Below are 27,595 nucleotides of genomic sequence, written 5' to 3'. Positions count from 1 at the left end.
ACTGCTGGCAGGTGAAGTCTGTGGAAGAAGCGGTTGCTTGCTTTTTTGGCAGTTGGAAACAGCTGCAAACAGCTGCTGTTTCTCACAATGCAGCAAGGCTCCCACAGTGTGATATCAGAACCATGGTCTTGCCATCACACTGTGGGAGGGGTTTCAGCACAATATCAGACATACAGAGCCCCCTGATGATCCGTTTGTGCAAAGGCAAATATTTCTCATGGGAAAGGGGCTATCAGCCACTGAACCACTGAATGGGATGAAGTTCAATTCTTGGTTACGGTTTCTCTTTAAAAGGAAGCTAAAGTGAGAGGGCTATGAAGGTTGCCATATTTTCACACAATCCGTTACAACACAGTACTGTAAACAGTCCCATAGAGTTGTATGGGCAGTGAGATGACATGCAGAATTTTTCTGCTGCGCAACTGAGCACTTTGAACAGGGCCTTAAACAATACCAGTTGCTTGGCAGCCTTGCTAGTGTATTTGGCTGAAGATGTGTCTGAATCACACCAGAAATTAGCATGCAGGGAATTTTGTCAGACTTTACAGAAACAACTGATTTGCTGCATTCTTGTTTGGGGTCTATGAATAAAAGTATTAACCTCCCTGGCGGTAAGCCCGTGCTGAGCACGGGCTATGCCCCCGGGAGGCACCGCTCAGGCCCCGCTGGGCCGATTTGCTTAATTTTTTTTTTTTTGCTGCACGCAGCTAGCACTTTGCTAGCTGCGTGCAGTGCCCAATCGCCGCCGCTACCCGCCGATTCGCCGCAGCCGCCCCCCCCCAGACCCCGTGCGCTGCCTGGCCAATCAGTGCCAGGCAGCGCTGTGGGGTGGATCGGAGTCCCCTTTGACGTCACGACGTCGATGACGTCTGTGACGTCATCCCGCCCCGTCGCCATGGCGACGGGGGAAGCCCTCCAGGAGATCCCGTTCTTTGAACGGGATCTTCTGATCTCCGATCGCCAGCGGCGATCGGAGGGGCTGGGGGGATGCCGCTGAGCAGCGGCTATCATGTAGCGAGACCTAGTCTCGCTACATGAAAAAAAAAAAAATTTAAAAACGTATTTGCTGCCCCCTGGCGGATTTTGCCAAAGGGCAGAAGCGAAGTATGAAAGAAAGGCAATCTGCCTTCATTAAAAGGAAATAGATGTGGCCTCCATAGCCCTCTCACTTCAGGTGCCCTTTAACAATATTTCAAAAATGTTGTTGAAGTACTCCTAATCCTGTGTACAGATAGTTATTTTAATTAGAAAGGTGTTGACACATATGCTGCAGTTGTACAGTGCCCTTGTTGGGACCTTCACAAATGAGCCTTAAATAACAGTGGCATTACGAGATGAGTTGTGAGCTGAAAGATTTGCATATTTACCATGTTGCCCTCAAAGCTGCATAAATGGGCTTGTGACTAGAGTTGAGCTGAAATTTTCGTAATTTCGCATTACTATAATTACGCATGCGAAATTTGCGATTACGATGCGAAATTAGCGTAGCGAAATTGCCATTAAAATCGTAATTGAAAATACCGTAAGCGTAATTTTCAACGCGAAATTTCGCGTTTCGTTCATGCCGTAATTTCGCATTAAACGCTACCGTAATTTCGCGTTAAACCGTAACGCTCCGTATAATATAAAAAAGCCGCCGACTTTAAGGGTTAATAGCAAAGCCCCCTTAAATGCTAAGAGCCTCAAATTTGGAGAATATATTAAGGAGATCAGGAGGAATAAGAGGAACATTTTTTTTTTCAAAAAGACCTTATAGTTTTTGAGAAAATCGATGTTAAAGTTTCAAAGTAAAAATGTATACATTTAAAAACCCGCCGACTTTAACGGTTAATAGCAAAGCCTGCTTAAAGTTTAGGAACACCAAATTCCTAGGGTATATTAAGGGGGTCAGTGGGAATAAGAGGAAAAAAAATTTTTTCAAAAACACCTTATAGTTTTTGAGAAAATCGATTTTTAAGTTTCAAGGGCAAAAATGTCTTTTTAATGCGGAAAATGTCAGTTTTTTTTGCACAGGTAACAATAGTGTATTATTTTCATAGATTCCCCCAAGTGGGAAGAGTTTTACTTACTTCGTTCTGAGTGTGGGAAATATAAAAAAAAAACGACGTGGGGTCCCCCCTCCGAGACCTCTTTAACCCCTTGTCCCCCATGCAGGCTGGGATAGCCAGAATGCGGAGCACCGGCCGCGTGGGGCTCCGCACCCTGACTATACCAGCCCGCATGGTCCATGGATTGGGGGGTCTCGGAAGGGGAGGGGCAGCCAAGCTTTCCCCTCCCCCTCCGAGCCCTTGTCCAATCCAAGGACAAGGGGCTCTTCTCCACCTCCGATGGGCGGTGGAGGTGGAGGCCGCGATTTCCTGGGTGGGGGGTTCATGGTGGAATCTGGGAGTCCCCTTTAAAAAGGGGTCCCCCAGATGCCCACCCCCCTCCCAGGAGAAATGAGTATAGAGGTACTTGTAGTACCCCTTACCCATTTCCTTTAAGAGTTAAAAGTAAATAAACACACAAACACATAGAAAAAGTATTTTAATTGAACAAAAAACATAACCACGAAAAAAGTCCTTTAATATTCTTAATTAACCATTAATACTTACCTGTCCCTTTAAATAAATGATCCCACGCAATATCCTCGGAAATGTTCTATCAGTTACAATGTAACAAAGTTATTACAATATAACAACTTTGTTACATTGTAACTACGCCGCACCCGACGTCACTCACCGCCGCCGCCGCCTCCGCGTCTGCGCTGCAGGACCCGACAGAACTCTGAGCTATAGCTCAGAGCTCTCCAAAGCATCTTTGTATTTGGGCTCCAAGGAGCCCCATTGGTCCTTAGCAGACCAATGGGGTTCCTTCTGATTTGAAGGAACCCCATTGGTCTGCTAAGGACCAATGGGGCTCCTTGGAGCCCAAATACAAAGATGCTTCTCAGAGCTCTGAGCTATATAGCTCAGAGCTCTGTCGGGTCCGTGCAGGACGCTAAGTCCCCGCCGGCTCCGCTGCCCTCCCCGCCTCTCCCACATGTCACCCACATGTCACCCACATGTGGGTGACATGTGGGTGACAGATGTGGGCGGGGTGGACAGCGGGAGCTGCGGGGACTGCGTCCTGCACGGACGCGTATGCGGCGGCTGAGCGGCGAGTGGCGTCGGGTGCGGCGTAGTTACAATGTAACAAAGTTGTTACATAATAACTTTGTTACATTGTAACTGATAGAACATTTCCGAGGATATTGCGTGGGATCATTTATTTAAAGGGACAGGTAAGTATTAATGGTTAATTAAGAATATTAAAGGACTTTTTTCGTGGTTATGTTTTTTGTTCAATTAAAATACTTTTTCTATGTGTTTGTGTGTTTATTTACTTTTAACTCTTAAAGGAAATGGGTAAGGGGTACTACAAGTACCTCTATACTCATTTCTCCTGGGAGGGGGGTGGGCATCTGGGGGACCCCTTTTTAAAGGGGACTCCCAGATTCCACCATGAACCCCCCACCCAGGAAATCGCGGCCTCCACCTCCACCGCCCATCGGAGGTGGAGAAGAGCCCCTTGTCCTTGGATTGGACAAGGGCTCGGAGGGGGAGGGGAAAGCTTGGCTGCCCCTCCCCTTCCGAGACCCCCCAATCCATGGACCATGCGGGCTGGTATAGTCAGGGTGCGGAGCCCCACGCGGCCGGTGCTCCGCATTCTGGCTATCCCAGCCTGCATGGGGGACAAGGGGTTAAAGAGGTCTGGGAGGGGGGACCCCACGTCGTTTTTTTTTTTATATTTCCCACACTCAGAACGAAGTAAGTAAAACTCTTCCCACTTGGGGGAATCTATGAAAATAATACACTATTGTTACCTGTGCAAAAAAACTGACATTTTCCGCATTTAAAAGACATTTTCGCCCTTGAAACTTAAAAATCGATTTTCTCAAAAACTATAAGGTCTTTTTGAAAAAAAAATTTTTCCTCTTATTCCCACTGATCCCCTTAATATACCCTGGGAATTTGGTGTTCCTAAACTTTAAGCAGGCTTTGCTATTAACCGTTAAATTCGGCGGGTTTTTAAATGTTTACATTTTTCCTTTGAAACTTTAACATCGATTTTCTCAAAAACTATAAGGTCTTTTTGAAAAAAAAATTTTTCCTCTTATTCCTCCTGATCTCCTTAATATATTCTCCAAATTTGAGGCTCTTAGCATTTAAGGGGGCTTTGCTATTAACCCTTAAAGTCGGCGGCTTTTTTATATTATACGGAGCGTTACGGTTTAACGCGAAATTACGGTAGCGTTTAATGCGAAATTACGGCATGACACGACTGTAATGCGAAAATTACGCGAAAATTACGCTTACGCGAAATTTCGCGAAATCCTTCTTCATTACGATTATGTACTTACGGCCATAATCGTAATTACACTAATTGCGCGAAATTTCGCAAAATCGTAATTAGGTCATTACGCTCATCTCTACTTGTGACCAACACCCGCCAATCCCATCTTACTAAGCCACAGTTGCCATAGAGGTCACATCCGCTAGAGGCTTCTGGATGCGAATCCACTGCACTTTTTTTTATCACATTATTCGCTGGAATTCCTCTTTAACTCTTCAATCATTAAAATAACTCAATAACAAACAAACAAACAAATTGATTGTCAATCAGTTTTGCTACCTAAGTGGACAGTTTGATTTCACAGAAGTGTGATAGACCTGGAGTCACAATATGTTGTTTAGGTGTTTCTTTTATTTTTTGAGCAGTGTATATCTGTTAGCTGAACAGATTAATTGGATGATTATATGTAAGAGATGAGAAATTATGTAAAATATCAAAGTTCAAAATACTGTGTTGGAGTCCAGTAAGTTTTTGGGCCTGATTCACAAAGCGGTGCAAACTTTTTCGCGGACTTTTTCGCGCGCAAATTGCCGCGATTCGCGGGATCGCGGACTTTTGCGCACGCAATTTACCGTGAATCGCGGCAAATTGCGCGCGCAAAAGTCCGCGATCGCGTGAATCGCGGCACTTTGCGCGCGCAAAAGTCCGCGAAAAAGTTTGCACCGCTTTGTGAATCAGGCCCTTTGTATTTAATAATCCAAAATGGCGGTTTCTGGCTGGTGTCCTGCCAGCGTATGTTGGTAGATTGTATTCAACAAGAAAACGGAGGACCCTGGACCAAGTTTATCCCTGGGTTTTACTTCTTTCTCCAGCTTGGAGTGGCTATGACATGCAATAGTCCAGATGTGTCAGATTGGCCTTAACTGTGTTCATTTAGCATAGTCCTAATGGCTAGAAAAGCATCAAATATGAAAAATATGGACTTTTAAAGTTAAAGCGAAGTAGAGAAGCTTACAGAACATCCACAGTATACATAGTCCATCAGGTACCCTGTGACTGTTCTTTCTTGATTGAAGAGTCATTACGACATGAATAAAATAGACTTTCAATGTGTATGGGTGAAGCTAGTGGGTAATGGTGCTGTATTCCCAAAAAAGTTGAGGGAACCTGTTCATCAGTCAACACAAACTGACTGCTCTCTGCATGGGAAACACAGCAGGAGGTTTGAGGTGTCCTGTGTTAGGTCATCCACTTGGCCACAGTTGCAGTGTGCTATAATTGCAAGGAGCAGACAACACTATATTAAATGATGGGCAATACCTTACATGTTGAAAACTGTTAATTTCTGTTATACTGTAACTTGGTTGTGCTGGAGCTGATTGATGATTCCCTGCAACCCCCATGGGCACTGATCATGATCCTTCCTTTTAGTCTTCCCGTTTGCTAAATGTGTATATTATGTAATAAAGATTGCCTACCAAGTTGTCTGTATTTTTTTTTTGTTCGTTTTTTTTTACCAAGAATTAATAATGTATTTTGAGCACCAAAATTAACAATTGGCACAATTTATGCTGTTACAGATAAATCCACATCAAATGGTGTACTTTCTTTTATATTTCTTTGTTTTAATGATAGCTATACCTTTTTTCAATAAGTCACATATTAAAAAAATGACAGTCCTTTTTTTTCTAACTGGAAAGACTGTTTAACTGTAAATATATGAAAACACAAAAGTAGTTGAGCGGTATGCTAGGCACACAAACTGCCATTCAGGGCCTTGTGTACTATGACACCATTGCAAATCTGATAGAAAAAGCCAAACACACAGCACAAAGCAATCAGGATAATAAGGGGTATATTTATTACAAGTGATTATTAATCATGGAGAAAATGGGTACTTCCCAAGGAGTGGTCATCCCATCTTCTGTACTAAGTTCTATTAGCCTGAAAATGCCTTACAAAATATGCTACCTTCAGCTGCAGAGATCTAGCAAGCTAGACTACAACCTGGATGGCTCTTAAACAAAAGAATAACTACAAATCATGAGGCTCCAAGGCAAAATTTTGATGGGGCAACTTCCTAGGCACACTAGAGCAGTAGCCCCTTTTCCATAGATGTGTGGATATGGTCGCATAGATTTTGTGACCTGTAATCTTACTTTCCTCAAGGCACTAACTCAACAATATCCAATAAAAGTGTTTCAGAAAATGCAGAAATGCTCATCACTGCTTACCTGCAGATAAAGCAGTTAACCTTGCTCATCTGTTTAATTCAACTACACGTCACAGGGGGAAGGATACCGTTTGTACACACGCTAGTTAATACTCTGCCAATGCTCTTTGACACCTCACTAGTAACTCCCCTGGCAGATCGCTTCAGCCGATCCTCGTTCGACAGCATTGTCCTCCCAAATCACCACTAGGTGACATTAGTCCCGCACTATTCCATCAGGCCCGCACTATTCCATCAGGCTTCTACCCCTGGACTGTAATAGAACATGTTTCTAGTCTTCAGGTTAGCAATAAGTCTATACAACCTCACCCTTGCAATGTCATCCAAAGGATCTAGTCCTGATCCACACAGGCCGACAGGCCTTGTATGTGTACAAGGCTTTAGGGACAATCTGGACCTGTAAGTACTCCTGGGCCCTGTAGCAGCTGCTATGACTAGTGATACGCCACTACACCAAGGTTATGTCTGCATTTTTAAAGGCCTGGGTGGTTCATAGATGAAGTAATTGATGCACATTGATGGCTGTGTGTTATTTTAATGCAATGGCGAATTTTCACTGTTATACAAGTTGTACTCTGACTACTTTACATTTTATAAAAGTGTCTTCACTGTTGTCCTATACAAAGACATGAGCGTCAGCCCACCGGGGCTCCTGATTGGACCACTATCTTGAACATTTCCATTGGCTCAGACAGTGAATCAATAAGGTTCCTTGGCGGGCTCTTCAAAGATGCTTTGCCAGAGCTCTGATTCACAGAGCCCTGGCAAAGGACAGCACAACAGGGTAAAATCTTGCTCCCCATCGCCTGGAAAAGCGCATCGGCCATCACAAAAGTGAAACCGGCGATAGGATTTGCGATGGAAAGTTGAAGAGTATCTCGCATCTACAAGTTACTATCCGGTATCACCTTGAATAGCATCAGGCCCAGTGTATGTATGTGTGTGTGGAGAGAATTGCTTATAGGCCTTTTCTTTTTTGTTTTATCTGTGTATAGACCCATAAATTGGCTGCAGCTGTGCTACTCTCATGTAAATCATTTTTACAGAACCCAAATCCAGAGCACGGACATTGGCACCAGTTTAGAGTTCAGTCTGGGCCACCCTCCCCCCTTTGCAGTCTAAACAGAAGATAATTATTATTATTATTGTTCATTTATATAGGGCTGACATTTTCCGCAGTGCTGCACAAAGTACATGAAACAAGTTGTCACTAAGTGCTGTGCCGGAACATTGTGCATCTACCATGGATATTATGCTGATTGAGTAATTAAAATGGAGTTTTACATGCAAAAGAGCTCTCGGCTGTTATGGCTCCTTTGGGAATGGACTGTATTGTTTAGCTAAATGGCCTGGGAGTATCCTGGCTTCCTAATTTATAGTGGAAGAAGCTTGCGTTGTGGGCTTCTATAATCTGTTATTTTAGTATGTTTTTGTGATATGCGAGTGAACGGAAGTACCCATAGGAGAACATCACAATCACAGGGAGAACATACTAACTCCAAGCAGACAGTATCCTCACAGATTTTCGATCGGGAAGTTAAACCACTTGCCGCCCGCCCACTACCTATGGGGGTCGGCAAAGTGGCACCCCCAGGACCGCCTAACGCCGATCGGCGGCACCGGGGGGACTGAATAACCGGGGATTGCGCACATAGATGCGCGCGCATCCACCGGTATTATGCTCCGCCCACTTGCGACGTCAACCAGCCAGCCAATTAGCAGCGCCAGCGGGTTGATAACCCTCGATCTGCCGCTACAAAGTGTATAATACACTTTGTAAAGTATACAAAGTGTATTATACAGGCTGCCTCCTACCCTATTGGCCCGAGCAATTTTCTCAGTTTCCAATCATTTTTATCACAATTGGGGAAAAATTTAACATAGGTGTGTGGAACATTGGTCATATTTTTGAAATGTTACAATCAGTCAGAAAAATTGTTTGCAATTCTTAAATTGAACAGATATTTAAAAAATTGTATGGTGTGTCCACCTTTAGCTTGAGTATTGCACCTAGCTGTAACTGTACTTTGATGGCTTGCAAGGATGCAAAGATACATCCAGGGCCGCGCCTGGGCGGGTGCTGCGGGTGCATTGTCTCTGACAGGCGCCGCCCGGCCGCCGCTCACCCCCTCTGGCCACCGCTCCCTCCTCTAGCCACCGCTCCCTCCTCTAGCCGCCGCTCCCTCCCCCCCCCTCTAGCACGTCAGACCTCGATCAGGCGGCGACCAATAGTGCGGGCGCTAGGACCTAGCACACCGCACTGATATGCGGAAGTGACATCACTTCCGCATATAGAGCGGGTGCGTCCGGCGCCCGCTCTTACTGGTCGGATCACCCGCTGATCCTGAGGTTTGACTACACTGCAAGGTGAGGGGGGAGCGGCGGCGGCTAGAGGGGGGTCCCTGTCGCTCACTGCCTAAAGGGGTCCCTGTCACTGCCTAAAGGGGTCCCTGTCACTCACTACCTAAAGGGCTCCCTGTCACTCACTGCCTAAAGGGTTCCCTGTCAATCACTGCCTAAAGGGCTTCCTGTCACTCACTACCTAAAGTGGTCCCCTTCACTCACTACCTAAAGGGCTCCCTTTCACTTACTGCCTAAAGGGGATCACTGTCACTCACTGCCTAAAGGGGGTCCTTGTCACTGCCTAAAGGGGTCCCTGTCACTGCCTAAAGGGGTCCCTGTCACTCACTGCCTAAAGGGGTCCCTGTCACTCACTGCCTAAAGGGGTCCCTGTCACTCACTGCCTAAAGGGGTCCCTGTCACTCACTGCCTAAAGGGGTCCCTGTCACTCACTGCCTAAAGGGGTCCCTGTCACTCACTGCCTAAAGGGGTCCCTGTCACTCACTGCCTAAAGGGGTCCCTGTCACTCACTGCCTAAAGGGGTCCCTGTCACTCACTACCTAAAGGGGTCCCTGTCACTCACTACCTAAAGGGGTCCCTGTCACTCACTGCCTAAAGGGGGTCCAGGCTGGCTACATATACTGGGGACACTGGCTGATTGTCATTATGTGCATTGTGCATTTGCTGGTGAAAAGCTGTCTCTTATTATGTGCATTTGCTGGTGAAAAGCTGTCTCTTATTATGTGCATTTGCTGGTGAAAAGCTGTCTCTTATTATGTGCATTTGCTGGTGAAAAGCTGTTTCTTATTATGTGCATTTGCTGGTGAAAAGCTGTCTCTTATGTGCATTTGCTGGTGAAAAGCTGTCTCTTATGTGCATTTGCTGGTGAAAAGCTGTCTTTTATTATGTGCATTTGCTGGTGAAAAGCTGTCTCTTATGTGCATTTACTGGTGAAAAGCGGTTTCTTATTATGTGCATTTACTGGTGAAAAGCAGTCTCTTATTATGTGCATTTACTGGTGAAAAGCTGTCTGTCATTACGTGCATTTACTGGTGAACCAATGTTTCTTATGTGCATTCTTGTCTGACAGGCGCCGCCCGGCCGCCGCTCACCCCCTCTGGCCGCTGCTCCCCCCCCTCTAGCCGCCGCTCCCTCCCCCCCCCCCCCTCTAGCACGTCAGACCTCGATCAGGTGGCGACCAATAGTGCGGGCGCTAGGACCTAGCACACCGCACTGATATGCGGAAGTGACATCACTTCCGCATATAGAGCGGGTGCGTCCGGCGCCCGCTCTTACTGGTCGGACCACCCGCTGATCCTGAGGTCTGACTACACTGCAAGGTGAGGGGGGAGCTGCGGCGTCTAGGGGAGGGTCCCTGTCGCTCACTGCCTAAAGGGCTCCCTGTCACTCACTGCCTAAAAGGGCTCCCTGTCACTCACTGCCTAAAGGGCTCCCTGTCACTCACTGCCTAAAGGGCTCCCTGTCACTCACTGCCTAAAGGGGGTCCCTGTCACTCACTGCCTAAAGGGAGATAAGAAAAAGAGCCCAATATGGTGTAGTATGCTCAGGAGAATAGTGAATAATGTAATGTGAGGTTATACTCACAAACGAGGGTTACCGCTGAGGCAACCACTGTGTATGCAGGTGAGATTAGACCTGTCCTCACTCAGGGTTAAGAAGTCGCTCTCTGTAGATAGACGAAAGGTAGGGGTGGGTCCCCCTTCCACCAAGGGTCTGTCAAAAGAGGCGCTATACGTGCTACCTGAGAGCTACTGTTTTGTCCCCTGTTTTATTGCCTGATGAAGCGGGCTTGGTCCTGCGAAACGTGTTGCATCTATTGGGGTACTAATAAAGTGTTTGTCAGACAAGTAGTCTAGTCTGCTTTCGGAGGTAAGTCCACCACTGCCTCCCCAGCATATTTTAAAACTTTTAATTATTGTTTTTATTCTGCTTGCGCCTCTGTTCATCAAAGTCACTGCCTAATGGGGTCCCTGTCACTCACTGCCTAATGGGGTCCCTGTCACTCACTGCCTAATGGGGTCCCTGTCACTCACTGCCTAAAGGGGTTCCTGTCACTCACTACCTAAAGGGGTCCCTGTCACTCACTACCTAAAGGGGTCCCTATCACTCACTACCTAAAGGGGTCCCTGTCACTCACTACCTAAAGGGGTCCCTGTCATTCACTACCTAAAGGGGTCCCTGTCACTCACTGTGGGTCCAGGCTGGCTACATATACAGGGGACACTGGCTGTTTGTCATTATGTGCATTTGTTGGTGAAAAGCTGTCTCTTATTATGTGTATTTGCTGGTGAAACGCTGTCTCTTATGTGTATTTGCTGATGAAAAGCTGTCTCTTATGTGCATTTACTGGTGAAAAGCGGTTTCTTATGTGCATTTACTGGTGAAAAGCGGTCTCCTAATATGTGCATTTACTGGTGAAACGATGTCTCTTATGTGCATTTAGTGGGGAAATTTTGTCAGTAAAAATAATCTTTGTCAGTAAATTTTTAGGTATTTGTCAGTAAAAAATAATGTGAAAGGTTGGCAACACTGGCAGGCTGCGCGGCACAACGGGAAAGACAGGCAGCCCACCTCACGCTTGGGCTTGGCGGGAGGAGGAGCCGTCGACAGTGAACGAGAGCAGGGTGGCCGCAGGCAGCCATAAATATGTAGTGTGTGACTGCGTCGCACTCGCAGTGCCTCTCAGCCTGAGTCAGTCCAGAGACTAGCAGACTCGCAGGCAGCCAAAGCCAGCCAGGAGCAAGCCCATGGAAGAGGGGTAGGAATTGGGGTATCACATGCATGCGTAAAGAGGTGGAAGGTGTGGGTGTGATTAGGCAGGACATGGGTGTGGTTATGTGGTTGGGCGCGGTTAATTTAACCACTCCCATAGGCGCCAGAGAAAATCTTGCACCCAGGTGCCAGGCACCCCAGGCTCACCCCTGGATACAATATAGCTCATGGCTCAGAACAGAGTAAAGAATTCTAAACTCGTATTAACTAATTCATCAATGTTTGACTTAAAGGGACAATAAAGCGAGTAAAATTATTTAAAATAAACACATGATGTAGCTTCAAATGAATATTACATACTAACCTCACCATCAGTTCCTCTCAGAAGCTCACCATTTTCTTCTTACAGTGATCCATTCCAGCTCTGACAAGATTTTGTCAGCACTAAAATATACCAGTTGCTGTCAGTTATATATCAGCAGCTGTCATGTAACGACTGAATGTTCAAGGTAGTGTCCATGTTTCCCTATGGCTCAAGTGTTAAACTGTAATATCACCCAGTGTGCTAACCAGGGAGCTGTTACGAGGTAATGGCCATTTTCAAAAAAATAGAGGATGGAGAATTCCATTGATCACAGTGGACAAATGGGATGCAAAAGAGGAGAAAGAGATAGAGGAGTAGACTACACAGGAGGTAAGTATGACCTGTGTATGGTTATTTTGACTTTGTTTTCAGTTTACGTTCTCTTTAAACTCAGGACTTGCTGATCTTAAACCTTTTTAAACCTATAGAAATATTTATTACATCCATAAAAGTACCCACATTCTATCTTCCACATATCCCGTCATATAATCCAGACCCAACCATGATTGAGAGTATTATTATGACTTTGATTGCATTGAATCCGAAGAATTGTCCAAACATATCAGACCTGTTATTAACCCTTTTCAGTATATTACAGCTACTGATACTGGGATGGGCACAATTTGGGAGGTGGGGCAAACTTTGGAATCTCCGCCTCTGGCACTGGAGAACCTTGTCCCAGCCGTGTATCGGTCATCCTCCAGGCAAACATATATATATTTTTTTCAGTTCCTTTTTTGCAACCATCCATCTATATCCTCATTTACCGTATCCTGAAATGCATTGCTAACCCTTTGATTGCCAGTAATTTTTTTTAAAAAGCTACACACTGGTGCTGTCTCTGTCTGTATTGTTTATGAAATGTCCTGTCCAGATCTACATGCACCAAAGTCCACATTAGTCAGTAGGATGTCATTGAGGAGCAAATACATTTGAGATGATTAAGAATGATGCAAATTATTATAATAAAGAATTATGTCAATTATAATGAAACTCTGTTGTAAAATGCAATAATCAAATCTTGCAGTGAAAACATTTTAATGGTCCATTTTCAGGCTGTGTAAATTTGCAGCAACATTTCCTTATCCTGCATCAACTTAGAATTGGCTGGATAGTGTACTGGCTAAGGGCTCTGCCTTTGACATGGGAAACCAGGGCTCAAATCCTTGCTAAGATCAGTACCTCTTCAGTAAGCTGTCCTTGGGCAAGACTTCCTAACACTGCAGGGTGGCCCCTTGAGCGCACCCTAGTGGCTGCAGCTCTTGAGCGCTTTAAGTCCAACAGGAGAAAAGCGCTATACAAATGTTAGCATAGTGTTAGCATAGAATTATTTGCACATTCCAAGTAGAAAGTTGGCACTGAGCCTAAACGTGGTGCTGAACACTTTTTATAGACGTCCTTGTAGGCAGAAGTAGTTAAGCACTAAAATGCTTTTACACGTGCATGACGTATGGTTGTGAAAAAACAGAACACCAATAGATTTTTGCAGCAGGGTTAAATGATACAGTTGTGAGATTTGGGGTCCTGCAGTCTCTGTGTCGCTCTCAAAATATAAATGTAAATACAGTGGATTGCAAAAGTATTCGGCCCCCTTGAAGTTTTCCACATTTTGTCATATTACTGCCACAAACCTGAATCAATTTTATTGGAATTCCACATAAAAGACCAACACAAAGCGGTGTACACATGAGCAGTGGAACAAAATCATACATGATTCCAAACATTTTTTACAAATAAATAACTGCAAAGTGGTGTGTGCATAATTATTCGGCCCCCTTTGATCTGAGTGCAGCCTATAAACATTGCCTGATGAGTGCTAATGACTAAATAGAGTGCACCTGTGTGCAATCTAATGTCAGTACAAATACAGCTGCTCTGTGAGGACCTCAGAGGTTGTCTAAGAGAATATTGGGAGCAACAACACCGTGAAGTCCAAAGAACACACAAGACAGGTCAGGGATCAAGTTATTGAGAAATTTAAAGCAGGCTTAGGCTACAAAAACATTTCCAAAGCCTTGAACATCCCACGGAGCACTGTACAAGCGATCATTCAGAAATGGAAGGAGTATGGCACAACTGTACACCAAGACAAGGCCATCCACCTAAACTCACAGGCCGAACAAGAAGAACGCTGATCAGAAATGCAGTCAAGAGGCCCATGGTGACTCTGGACGAGCTGCAGAGATCTACAGCTCAGGTGGGAGACTCTGTCCATAGGACAACTATTAGTCATGCACTGTACAAAGTTGGCCTTTATGGAAGAGTGGCAAGAAGAAAGGCATTGTTAACAGAAAGCATAAGAAGTCCCGTTTGCAGTTTGCCACAAGCCATGTGGGGGACACAGCAACCATGTGGAAGAAGGTGCTTTGGTCAGATGAGAAAATGCAAAACGCTATGGGTGGCAGAAAACTAACACTGCACATCACTCTAACCACACCATCCCCACTGTCAAATATGGTGGTGGCAGCATCATGCTCAGGGGGTGCATCTCTACAGCAGGGACAGGGAAGCTGGTCAGAGTTGATGGGAAGATGGATAGAGCCAAATACAGGGCAAACTTGAAAGAAAACCTCTTGGAGACTGCAAAAGACTTCAGACTGGGGCGGAGGTACACCTTCCAACAGTACAATGACCCTAAACATAAAGCCAGGGCAGCAATGGAATGGTTTAAAACAAAACATATCTATGTGTTAGAATGGCCCAGTAAAGTCCAGATCTAAATCCAATCGAGAATCTGTGGCAAGATCTGAAAACTGCTGTTCACAAACGCTGTCCATCTAATCTGACTGAGATGGAGCTGTTTTGCAAAGAATGGGCAAGGATTTCAGTCTCTAGATGTGCAAAGCTGGTAGAGACATACCCTAAAATACTGGCAGCTGTAATTGCAGCAAAAGGTGGTTCTACAAAGTATTGACTCAGGGAGCCCAATAATTACGCACACCCCACTTTGCAGTTATTTATTTGTAAAAAATGTTTGGAATCGTGTATGATTTTCGATCCACTTCTCACATGTTCACCACTTTGTATTGGTCTTTCACGTGGAATTCTAATAAAATTGATGCATGTTTGTGGCAGTAATGTGACAAATTGTGGAAAACTTCAAGGGGGCCGAATACTTTTGCAACCCACTGTATTCAGGCAACCTATTTATATAGTTTTTTTTTCCTTAGGATACATGAGAACCTGCTTCTAAAATAGTAATAAAATGAAAAATACAGAAAAAGAAAAGGATTATTTGTAGCCGTATCTATCAAAAACACATCACCACTTTGATTCTGCCAGACGTAAATAACCTGTATAAATAGTGTTGCTTAATGTGGTTCTCAGGAGATATTTTTATAAGACAAGCAGAAAATATTAAACTTGAAATTTGAGATCTCTTTGGACTTAGGCCAATGCTATCAAAAATCCACTTACATTCAGAAAACATTAGTTGCTAAAGTGTACACAGTCCTGTATTCCATCTTAATCTTGCCACTTAAATGGATGATTACAATTTACAAGGCTTTATACAAAATCCTGTATCGGCATATGTGCAGCAAATTCATGCACAAACACAACTTATGTTTAGCACAGTCAGACATTTTCAAGTGCTGTGCCATCATTGCTCTCTATAACTTCCCTTAAAGCAAGAGGGGCAGCCATACTATCCCAGGAAATAAAAAAAACCCACAGAAGTAGATAAATACTTGTTCTACATAACATATGTATGGTACTGTCCATGTTTTTGATTTCAATTAGTTTCATATAGTAAATAAAGACAAAACTGTTCCTGGCATTTTCCATTTTTGCTTCTTCTGACTGAAGCAAATTCTGATGTCATTTCCTCCTTACTTTTTTTCTCTCCTAGCTTGCTTTGTAAAAACGTGAGCACAGCATAGATCGTATTTCAGCAGCGCACTGAACTGCCCTCAGCCAATCAGTGAGGAGCAGGAACGTGGGAGGCGTGATAACAGCGTACATTAAAAAGGGGCGCTGGGAAAAAAGGGCGCGGGGTTTTAAACGATAAACATGGATAACGTTTAAAAATATAATGTACTATATTTCGTTTAAAAATGTTTTATAAAGTTATAAATCATTAAATAATGTGCATGAAATTGGCAATTGTAAAAACGTTAATCTTCCGTTTAAAAAGTGAAACGTATAATAACGTTTAAAAAAAATAGTAAGTAACCCTCCCTTTACCTACCCCTAACCCCTAGACCCCCGTGTTGGAGCCTAAACCTAAGACCCCCCTGGTGGTGCCTAAACCTAAGACCCCCCTGATGGTGCCTAAACCTAAGACTCCCCTGGTGGTGCCTAAACCTAAGACTCCCCTGGTGGTGCCTAAACCTAAGACTCCCCTGGTGGTGCCTAAACCTAAGACTCCCCTGGTGGTGCCTAAACCTAAGACCCCCCTGGTGGTGCCTAAACCTAAGACCCCCCTGGTGGTGCCTAAACCTAAGACCCCCCTGGTGGTGCCTAAACCTAAGACCCCCCTGGTGGTGCCTAAACCTAAGACTCCCCTGGTGGTGCCTAAACCTAAGACTCCCCTGGTGGTGCCTAAACCTAAGACCCCCCTGGTGGTGCCTAAACCTAAGACCCCCCTGGTGGTGCCTAAACCTAAGACCCCCCTGTTGGTGCCTAAACCAAAGACCCCCCTGTTGGTGCCTAAACCTAAGACCCCCCTGTGATAAGCATTAATAACGTGTGAAAAAAAATATTGTGCTGTTTTTCGTTTCAAAATAATGTTTTAAAAAAGATTGTACTGTTTTTCGTTTAAAAATAATGTTTTAAAAAATTATAAATCATAAAATAATGTGTAATCATGAGAAGCAGTTATAAAACAATAAAAGTCTCCGGGCGCCGCTTATAAAACGTTATTTTTCTCCGGCGCCCTTTTTTCCTGTCGGGCGCCCATTAAACAGGAAAAAAGGGCACACAGGAAAGGTGACATTCTGGACCTTATATTCCATACTGGGCTGTCAATAGCCAATGTAGAAATTAATCCTGTTGCCTGGTCAGACCATCACACTATCCACTTCTCCCTCTCAATACCAGCCGTCAAACACCAGGTCAAGAACCAAATAAAATATCGCCGCTTAAAAGGGCTAACACCTCAACATATCCGAGATAACCTTAGCTTTGATGAATTGACTGACTCCAGCTTGGACCCTGATACTCTGGTGTTTAAATACAACAAATGTGTGTCCTCCACCTTTGAGACCATTGCTCCTCTGCGCACCAAATATCTTACTCCACACCATCATGCACAGTGGTTTGATAACGCTATAAAAGAGCTGAAAAGACAAGGCCGAAAACTTGAGAGGCTGTGGCGCAAATCTCAGTCCCCAGAAGACAAACATGCCTTAATCTTCCACTTGAAGAGCTACCAAAAGGTAATCATGGGAAAAAAATCATCCTTTCTATCACGAGATTGCAAATGCAGTTAACAAACCAGCCCAACTGTTCCGCACAGTGGAAAAACTCTGCAACCCAGCATGTCAAAAACTTAATATCGAGTCTTCAAAGGACCTCTGTGACCAATTTGCCCATTTCTTCACAGACAAAGTCTCCGCTATAAGGTCCGCCATCCAACTTACAGCATCTGAGCCTAATATAGCGCCGAAGACCATTAGCAGAGACAACGTAACACCTTGGTCAAACTTCAAAGAAATTGATGAAGAAGTCACATCAAACATCCTCCTTCACGTCCGCCTAACTACCTGTGACCTGGATCCTGGCCCAACACAGTTCATGTTGAACTGCCCCGACCTGTTCGTACCGGTATTCCTCAAAATTGTTAACTGTTCCTTACAATCAGGGATATTTCCTGCTTTACTGAAGGAAGCAATCATCAGGCCTCTCCTCAAAAAACCCTCCCTGGACCCAGATGCAATGACCAGCTACAGACCTGTCTCTAACCTCCCCTTTCTGGGCAAGCTAATTGAAAAAGCTGTATACCTCCAGCTAGAAGCCAGAATCCTACAAAATAACAGTTATGACCCACTCCAGTCTGGCTTCAGGAAACACCACAGCACTGAAACTGCCCTCATCCAAATATGCAACCACCTGCTCATGGCAAGAGACAGAGGAGAGTGCTCGATCCTCATACTGCTAGACCTTTCTGCAGCCTTTGACACAGTTGACCATGACATCTTGATAAACAGGCTACAGGAATACTGCGGCATTGATGGCATAGTACTTCAGTGGTTCCAATCCTTCTTGAGTGGCAGAACCCACAAAGTGTCTATGGGGCCCTTCCTGTCCACCCCTGTAACACTTAAGTATGGGGTGCCCCAGGGCTCAATCCTCTCTCCCCTGCTTTTCACGATTTACATGCTACCGTTGGGAAAACTAATCCAAAAACATAGTCTGACATACCACTGCTATGCAGACGACACCCAACTATATCTTTCCTTCAAGCCTGGTGTGACAGACCCAACTCTAACTATAAACGCCTGCTTACGTGAACTACAGCAATGGATGAATGACAACTGGCTGAAACTAAATGCAGACAAAACTGAAGTCCTTCTGATTGGAGGGCAGAGCATGATATCAAAACAACTTAACTTGCAGTCTTCACCACTGGGAATAGGAGGCACGGATCTACGCAGCTCTGATCATGTGCGTAGCCTGGGAGTTCTAATTGATGGGGATTTAAACTTCAGAACTCAAATCTCTGCTGTGGTGAAATCATCCTATTTTCACCTGAAGAACATTGCAAAAATCAAGCACCTCATACCCCCAGAAGATCTGCCAACCTTAGTCCACGCCTTCATCACATCCCGACTGGACTACTGCAATGCTCTCTACACTGGCCTTCCAAAAAAGGTCTTGTACCGCCTACAGCTGATACAGAATACTGCTGCCAGACTGCTAACCAACCAACCCCGTCACTGCCACATAATGCCAGTCCTGCATTCCCTTCACTGGCTACCTATAGAATGGAGGGTCCTATTCAAGATCGGCCTACTGACATTTAAATCCCTGAATAATCTAGGCCCTGGATACATGAAAGATATGTTACAGCTGCGTAGCAATCCCCGCATTCTCAGATCCACAGGTTCTAATAATCTAGTCATACCCAGATATTGAAATATGATAACAGAGGCGCCAAGCAGAATAAAATTAGTTAAAATTGTTAAGGGGGAAGTGGGTGGACTCACCCACCCACTTCCCCCTTTTTAACAATTTTAACTAATTTTATTCTGCTTGGCGCCTCTGTTATCATATTTCAATATCATCTAGTCCACCCTTGGTGGAGGGGTGTATCCCCATTTTCTCCTATCTACAGAGAGCGACTTTTTAACCTGAGCGGGGTCAGGTTACAATTCTCCCCGCCGGCCTTTCCAGTGGTTGCCTTTGTGGCGACCCACCCTTGTGAGTATAATCATCTCATTTATTCACAACAGATCTCTCCATATTAACATACTGCACCATATTGGGCTCTCGGTTTCTCCCCCATTTTCAAGCTAGTCATACCCAGAGTCCACTTGGAAACTTTTGGTCCCAGAGCCTTCTGTCATGCTGCCCCTACGTTTTGGAACTCCTTACCTCAACAGATCAGGACAGCCCCATCCCTGGACGTGTTTAAATCCAGACTGAAAACCCACCTGTTCAGTCTGGCATTTGCAGAAATATAACTTTTGTTGTGTGAATGCTTCATCCTACTAATTACTGAATCTGAGAGAGCCTAAGCGCTTTGAGTCCTATGGAAGAAAAAGCGCTATAGAAATGTTATTGTATTGTATTATTGTATTAAACGATATTTATTATGGGAGTGAATGGCGGCGCCCGATTTGTCCACTTGCCTCAGGCGCCCGAATTTACTGTTACCGTGATAACAAGCTTACTTCTCGTAGGCAATGAACCAAATAGAGCTAGGCTGACTAAGATAAAATTATAGCAGAAACATTTAGGAGTAGAGTAAAATGCTTGCAATGCAGGGTTAAGTTGCAGGCTACATAAGATGCATAAAGGAGTGGGTAAATGGAATTTGATTTTGTGGCTGACAATCCCGCTTTAACACATTAGGGCTGGTCACTGTGATTTACTGGTACACTTGTGTGGACTGATGAAGTGTCGGGGAGCCCATCCAATGATGTGGGATGCCCTCTTTCTATACTTGTGGGGCCCTCACTGGCTACCCAATACTGGGGACTTGTCTGGTACCTTATACTGAAGGGCTGCACCTGACTACCTAATACTAGGAGTTCCTCTGGCTACCAACTAGTGGTGGCGATTTCTTGCTGCCTATACTGTGGATACCTAATACTTGGAGGCACCTATGGCTACCTATACCGGGGGTCACATCTGGCCACCTAATTTTGGGCACTTCTCTGGTTAGCAACTGTTGGGTGGTACCTCTGGCTGCCTATACTGGGGTGCTATATAATACTTGGGGAAACCTTAGTGTGTTAGTCTCAGAGTAGGGTAGAATTTTCACAAATTAAACCAGAGCGCTATTTAGCCTAGACCAGGCCTGGGCAAACTCGGCCCTCCAGCTGTTATTGAACTACAAGTCCCACAATGCATTTGCCTTTGAGTCATGACTGTGGCTGTCAGACTCCTGCAATTCATTGTGGGACTTGTAGTTCCTTAACAGCTGGAGGGCCAAGTTTGCCCATGCCTGGCCTAGAAACTGCCCTGGTTTACCAATTCTATTTTAGTGCTAAAACTGAGGCAGGGAACACGCCTACCTGTCTTTCAGTTTTCTGTGTGCGTTTTTCTGCATACTTTTTCTTCACACCAAGTGTGTTTCTATGCAGGAAAACACATGCATTTTTTCACTGCAGCTAATGTAATTGATACAGAAAACTGACAAAATGTGCAGAATCGTGATACAGAATGTCAGTTTTTTTTCTGAGTGCGAAAAACACATTAAGTGTGAACTAGCCCATTGATTAACACGGGTTGTCAGTTTTTCTGTGCAGAAAACGCGTACGAAAACAATCAAGTGTGTTCCCTGCCTCAATAATAAACGTGAAGAACTAAACAATTCCACTCCAAGTGAGGACACCATTCCATTTGATAAATATTTCTCATTCAAGTGGCAGCCAAGGTGATAACTGACTTGGGTGTAGAAATGACTCAAGGATTAGCAAGAAATTTAGGCCCATATGCAATTCACTTTTTCACCAAAGTTATCTTCAAGGAGATAATTTTCATATTAGCTTTAAACTAACTTTTCAGATTTTACAATTAAAAAGTACCCATAAAATGGTGAGAAAGTACTATAATTTATTTTTAGTATTTTCTTGCTTTCTGATTGTTTAAAGGGAAGGTTCAGGGTGGCTCTTAAAAAAATAAAAATGCCCATCCACTTACCTGGGGCTTCCTCCAGCCGTGGGCAGCCAGGACGTGCCCTCGGCGCCGCTCTGCAGGCTCCCGGCTGCGCAGTACAGCCCGGAGGACGTCCGATGACGTCAGCGCGCCCCCGTGAGGTGCATTTTAAAACGCAGAAGAGCCCGACCTGGCAGCCGGCCTGGCCAGGTCGGGTCGGCCACCGGAGGGGACTGGGAGCCTGCGGAGCGGCGCCGAGGGCACGTCCTGGCTGCCCACGGCTGGAGGAAGCCCCAGGTAAGTGGATGGGCATTTTTATTTTTTTTAAGAGCCACCCTGAACCTTCCCTTTAAGGGGCATTTTTGACAAGTTATGAAAATATCACCTGGGAGAAAACTCAGGTGAAAAAGGGAATTGCATATAGGCCCTAGTCCTAACCTTTGTATCTACAGTTTAGAGACATGGGCCCATATGCAATTCAATTTTTCTCCTCCGTTTTCTCCTAGGAGATAATTTTTCATCGATTTATAAAAACATTTTAGCACTTTGCAATTAAAGTATGTGAAAAAGTACTATCAAAATTATTTTGAGTATTTGTTTGCTTGCTGGTTGTTTGAAGGGCATTATATTGACAAGTTTGAAAATTTCACCTAGGACAGTGATGGCTAACCTTGGCACTCCAGCTGTGGTGGAATTACAAGTCCCATGAGGCATTGCAATACTCTGACAGCTCTAAGCATAACTCGGGGAGGCAGAGGCATGATGGGATTTGTAGTTTTGTCACAGCTGGAGTGCCAAGATTAGCCATCACTGACCTAGGAGAAAACTGCATATGGGACATGTGATATTTTCACACCTAATCAATCAATAAAATGCCTTTTAAGCCACCAGCAAGCAAGAAAATATTTAGAATAATTAATTTTCACAGTACTTTTTCACCTACCTGTATCTCCTAGTAGAAAAGGTGAATTGAATAAGACAGTTCAGCAAAATTAATAAACAAAATAAACCCACTCTTACAAATCTTAAATTTGCTTCAGGCACTTCCAGACCAAATGAATCCAGGTTATTTAAAAAAAACAAAACCTTAGAAGTCAAATACAAAAATCCCATAATGAAACTGTTCCTCATACACCACAAATTCTTCTGAAACTTAGGGCCGGTTTACATGAACGCTTTCCGAGACTGGTCGTTAAATGCTCCCATTCAAGTGAATGGGAGCATTTGTATCAGGCGGCGTGTATCGTTTACTGGCGTTTGCGTGAATGCGGCATTCCAATCCCGATTTCCCCCGTCGTTCCAGGTGACCCAGGACGATACATGCGTGACTACAAGATCAGTTATATCAGCAGGTGACTAAATTTGGTTATATCAGTTCGGCTCCCTGCACACTGCAAATCCGTTTTGCGATTCCGATTCCAATTTGCAATTCCAATTTTCCCTGAATGCAATCAACAGAAAAACGGAGGAAAAAAAGCAGCATACAGCAACGATTAAAAATTTTAATTGGATGTAAAAAACGATTAGAAATCAATATCGCATGCAGTGTGCAGGGAGACTGTATTTAGTTATATCTGTTAACTTGGTTATAACAGTAAATTTGGTTATATCAGTTCAAAATAACATATATGTTTGACATGAAATGCGGCAAGGATTGTGCATCACCATGGGGATTACTGTTAGGCACATCTGGGGGGGGGGGGTGTAGGGATAGGCACCACCACCATATGGGGTTCTCGGGTTAGGCACCACCGGGGAGGGGGGGTCTTATGGTCAGGCACCACTGGGGGGGGGGGGGGGTTCTTGGGGTTGGGCACCACCGAGGGGGGGGGGGTGTTGTTAGTGTTAGGCACTAGTAGGGGAGGGTTCTGTGTGAAAGTAGGGGAAAGTTAGGTCATAGTAATTACTTTTCTCTGCTATATCACTTTTCTTGGCTATATCACTTTTCTCGGTTATTTCAATTTTCTTGGCTATATCCAGCACCCTTTTATAGCTGAAATCTTGGCCGTATCCAGCACCATTTCATAACTGAAAACAAATCTTGGCTATATCCAGCACCCTTTTATAGCTGAAATCTCACTATATTGTGTTCCCTTTTCAAATTAATGTGGTTTTGCTGCCTCACATCAATTATGTATTAAGTGCTTTAGTGGGTCCAACTGTGGCTCCGTAGCTACACCACTGCATAAGATGGACCTTTCAGCCCTATGTGTAGCATATGATCAATAAACATTGCCTTAAGAAATAAACAGGTGGCTCATTTTTAAATGAAATGAGATGATCCTCAAATGTACTGTTTCTAGCAAATGGGCATATTGATTGAAAAGGCTTCTCGGGGTCTGATCATTTGTGAAGGGCTATCACTGTCATATGTAGATAACATTGGTTAAGCAGCAATCCCTTTCCTGGGAGGCTGCGTAACGCAAGAATTACAGCATCGTAATGCTGACACTGTTCTGGTTTAACCCATGACAGAATAATCATTTGCATAGAAGCATGAAAATTAACAACAACTTTGACATGGAACGGAGTATTAAAAATAGAAGTAGAACATTTTTTATGATTTATCGTGCATAGAGAAAAAATGTCACGCTTGTCTGTGACCCATCCAAGCCTTTTCTGTTAGAAATTTCTTTCTGGGCACAACCGGAGTAACAAGCTCATGTGAGAAGGCAGCATTTACTTGTTATGTCTGAGCAAAATGATTCTGTGAAATCGGACCATATCTTACAGTTGTAAAAATACTGACTGGACTTGCCAACTCACAATATCCTTGTGTATGACTGTGGGTGACACAGTTATCTCGTATACAAGCTCATTACATGGTAAGCATGACAGCTGGGGAAAACTCTCTGATGGTGGGCCGGACTCTGGCTAGCTTCTTATTGGATTGAAAGGTTACTCTATTAAAGGACACCCGAGGTGAAAAAAAACTGATGAGATAAACCATTATATATATATATATATATATATATATCTATCCTCCTTCTCCTAAAATTACTTCTTTAGATATCCCACAGTTTTATTTTTTATTAAAATCTACTTTTGACTTTTTTACTGTTTCATTGTTTCTCCCCAATGACAGATTCATTGAAGTATGTCAGAGCAAAAATCTATGAACTATTGACCCTTTCTAACTCTTTCCTGCTCTTAGAAGCTATTTGCTGCTAGGAAAGTGTTTTATGGTTGTAATTTCTTATCAGTGAGGGTCACACTGTAGTCTAGGATCTGCCACTTACATACCTGATGTTTATCTCTTTCAGGCAGAGAAAGAAAAAAAGAAACACAGCATAGTAATCAGTGTGGTTGGCACTGTACAGACACATGTCTATCTCATCATGTCACATGTCACCTCAGGTATCCTTAACAATGTATGCTTTCTATAGAGAACATGAGACAGTTGGAGCTTATCGTTTGGAAAATGCACCATCTACCTTTCTACAGTATTGCTGAACAGAATATCAGTACTCAATGAGCTTTAGTGATCATGTGAGTACTGTGACATTTTTTTTTTTGTATCATTTTTAGAAATGAGTCAAGATCCAAGCACTTTGTCATTGTGTGACACCACAAAACCACTTTTCATGACAACCCCCTACGGTACATATACGGAACATAGTGGCAGAACCAAAGGTAGAAAGAGAAAAGTTCTAAAAGTATGACAAATATTTCAAATATTTAAAAATATTGAACATAGTGCTAAGTGGCTAGCATCATCATCATCATTATTATTAAGGTCCTTCAATTAAAAATGCATCTCAAGGAAGATTCAGAGTTTAAAAAGTGTATGGCAGATGGGAAAAGCTGTTTTTCAGTCTGTGTGTATGCGGATTTATCTACCATGTCTACCTGATCGTAGGAGTTCAAACAAAGAGTTTCTAGGGTGAGTGTTATCCTTGGTAATAGGCACCTAGGTGGCTTTGCAGTGCTGGGTCCTCCAGGTTTAAATCCCAGCCAGGGCACTAGCTGCAAGGAGTTTGTATGTTCTCCCTGTGCCTGCGAGGGTTTCTTACCACATCCCAAAAACATGCAAATAAGTTAATTGACTTCCCCCTAACTTGGCTCTAGGCTATGGTAGGGATTAGCTTGTGAGCTTCTCTGAAGGACTTTTTAGTGGCAACTCAGTACAGCACTGCGGAAGATGTTGGCGCTATATAAATATTAAATTAATGTTTTTGGCGCTTCTCGTACAGCGAGTCTGGCAAAAAGGTTTTGGTCCCTAAGGGGCAAGAGCCTGTCAGTATTTAAAGGGACTCCAAGCAGTGCAGAAACTATGGAAAGATGCATATCATTTTAAAGCTCTTTTTCTCCTCTTTCCAATGATATATAAACCACCGCCCTACGCCTGTTAGTTTTCGCTATTTTCACGAAATTGCCACGGCCACGACTTCGATCGCGAAAAAAGAGAAAACTAAAAGGCGTAGGGCAACGATTTAGGTGTCATCAGAAAGAGGAGAAAGAGAGCTTTAAAATGATATCCATCTTTCCGTAGTTGCATTGTATTACACAGTGCGACTTTTTCCTAAAATCAGCAGCTCCATTCTGCTGAAGGGAGCTGCTGACTTTGAGAAAAAGTCGCCCCGTGTAATACAATATAACTATGGAAAGATGAATATCATTTTAAAGCTCTCTTTCTCCACCTTCTGACGACACCTAAATCGTCACCCTACGTCTTTTAGTTTTCTCTATTTAAAAAAATAGCAAATACTAAAAGGCGTAGGGCGGTGGTTTATATATCAATGGAAAGAGGAGAAAGAGAGCTTTAAAATGATATGCATCTTTCCATAGTTTCTGCACTGCTCGGAGTCCCTTTAAATACTGACAGGCTCTTGCCCCTTAGGGACCAAAACCTTTAAAGCATTACAAATAGTGGTATGTTTACATTTATGTGAAAAATTTGCCTAAAATGAGATTTTCACATTTCCAACAGGGTACAACATAGTGCTTCAGAATGCCCAGTGATTTTTTTTATTCTATCCATCTGTATTATATTTCCTTTAAGGTTTACACAAAACCAGATCTAGAATATTATTTTTTTAAGAGCCCAAGCTTGCGTAGCATGACTGGCAGGGCATCAGTGAATCCTCTGATGGGCCCCAAGCTTTCTGGATTCTATTATCAGGCAGCTAACTGTCCTATTTTTGATGAGCTAGCTGCCTGCTTGATCTTTCAGTGAGGTGAAAGTGTGTAGGGGTAGAATTGTTAGCTAGCGCACTTTCACAATCCCAACATGACGTTTTCCGTTATGCTAAGAAATGGAAAAGTTGAAGCTTTTGTTAATTCTAAAATACCTACTTTGAAACTGAGCACAGTCTTTTAAATCCTTTTTAACATGGTATGTTTAAGTGGAATTTAAGTACAGTATACGTTGTAAATGTGTTTTCACTTTTATTGAATAAAAGTTTACTCTGTTGGCTGAAGCTACTTTATGTGAACATTGAGCGGGTTAAATAAAAACTCCAATCAAGATTTGAACTTTATTTCAATCAGTAGCTGATACCCCCTTTTACAGAGAAATCTATTCCTTTTCACAAACAGACCATCAGGGGGCGCTGTATGACTGATATTGTGGTGAAACCCCTCCCACAAGAAACTGCGTTACATACTCCTGGCAGTTTCCTGTCTGTGAACCTTGCTGCATTGTGGGAAATAGCTGTTTACAACTGTTTCTAACTGCCAAAAAAATGCAGCAGCTACATCACCTGCCAACAGTAAAAATGTTCACTGGTGTTCCTCTTTAAGTGGTGTAAGTTGCCTGTGGGCTCCCAGTACCTAGGGCACATGTGTCAAACTCCAGGCCTAGAGGGCCGGATCCATGCCAGTGTTTAGGATGGACTGAGAAAGAGAGGAATGTGTTCTACCTGATAGACTACACCTTTCCTGATTCAGACCCATCAATTCATTTGAGCCGTATCAAAAATGTGTGAGGATCTCGGCCCTCGTAGGACCAGTTTGACATACCTGACCTAGGGCAACAGGGGTGATGACGTGGTGCCCCACCAAGACATAGAATTTGCTATTTGACCTGCACTTACCAAGTTTATCCTAGGTTGGATGGTATTGTAGATCATGTGTTCTCTCAGAGCCTGGTCAGTACTTTGCAAATATGTTTACAATTAGGTTGAAAGACTTTGCAGCTTTTACCTGTGTCATATTGAATCAGAGGTTATGACTGCATCGGTACTCTTGGAACAGTGTGGCTTGCTAGAGGTTCTCCTTCAACCACTGCATTAGCACTTCACTGGTGCTGTGCGTGTAATAATAATTTCAGTATATGTGTTCATTAATGGAAGTTCATAACTAAGCATTCCTGTCCCCTACATAAACGTTTCTGACATTGTGGATGC

General features: G+C 43.7%; 1 protein-coding gene across 7 annotated transcripts in view; it reads left to right on the top strand.

The window, feature by feature from the left end:
• HTR4 (5-hydroxytryptamine receptor 4) overlaps nucleotides 1–27,595 on the top strand; it is a 724,446-nt gene that overhangs the window by 403,329 nt on the left and 293,522 nt on the right. Inside the window, exon 1 of one of the 7 annotated variants that reach the window (XM_068277123.1) lies at nucleotides 26,922–26,994. The exons of 5 other annotated variants lie outside the window; for them this stretch is intronic. The gene's annotated coding sequence lies outside the window, so the exon portion shown is untranslated. Of the gene's footprint in view, nucleotides 1–26,921; nucleotides 26,995–27,037; nucleotides 27,338–27,595 lie in introns of those variants that run through there. One more of the 7 variants, XM_068277124.1, reaches the window with a different exon arrangement.

The sequence above is a fragment of the Hyperolius riggenbachi genome, chromosome 3, assembly GCF_040937935.1.
Source record: "Hyperolius riggenbachi isolate aHypRig1 chromosome 3, aHypRig1.pri, whole genome shotgun sequence".
Taxonomy (NCBI): domain Eukaryota; kingdom Metazoa; phylum Chordata; class Amphibia; order Anura; family Hyperoliidae; genus Hyperolius; species Hyperolius riggenbachi.
This window is presented reverse-complemented; position numbering and strand designations above follow the sequence as displayed.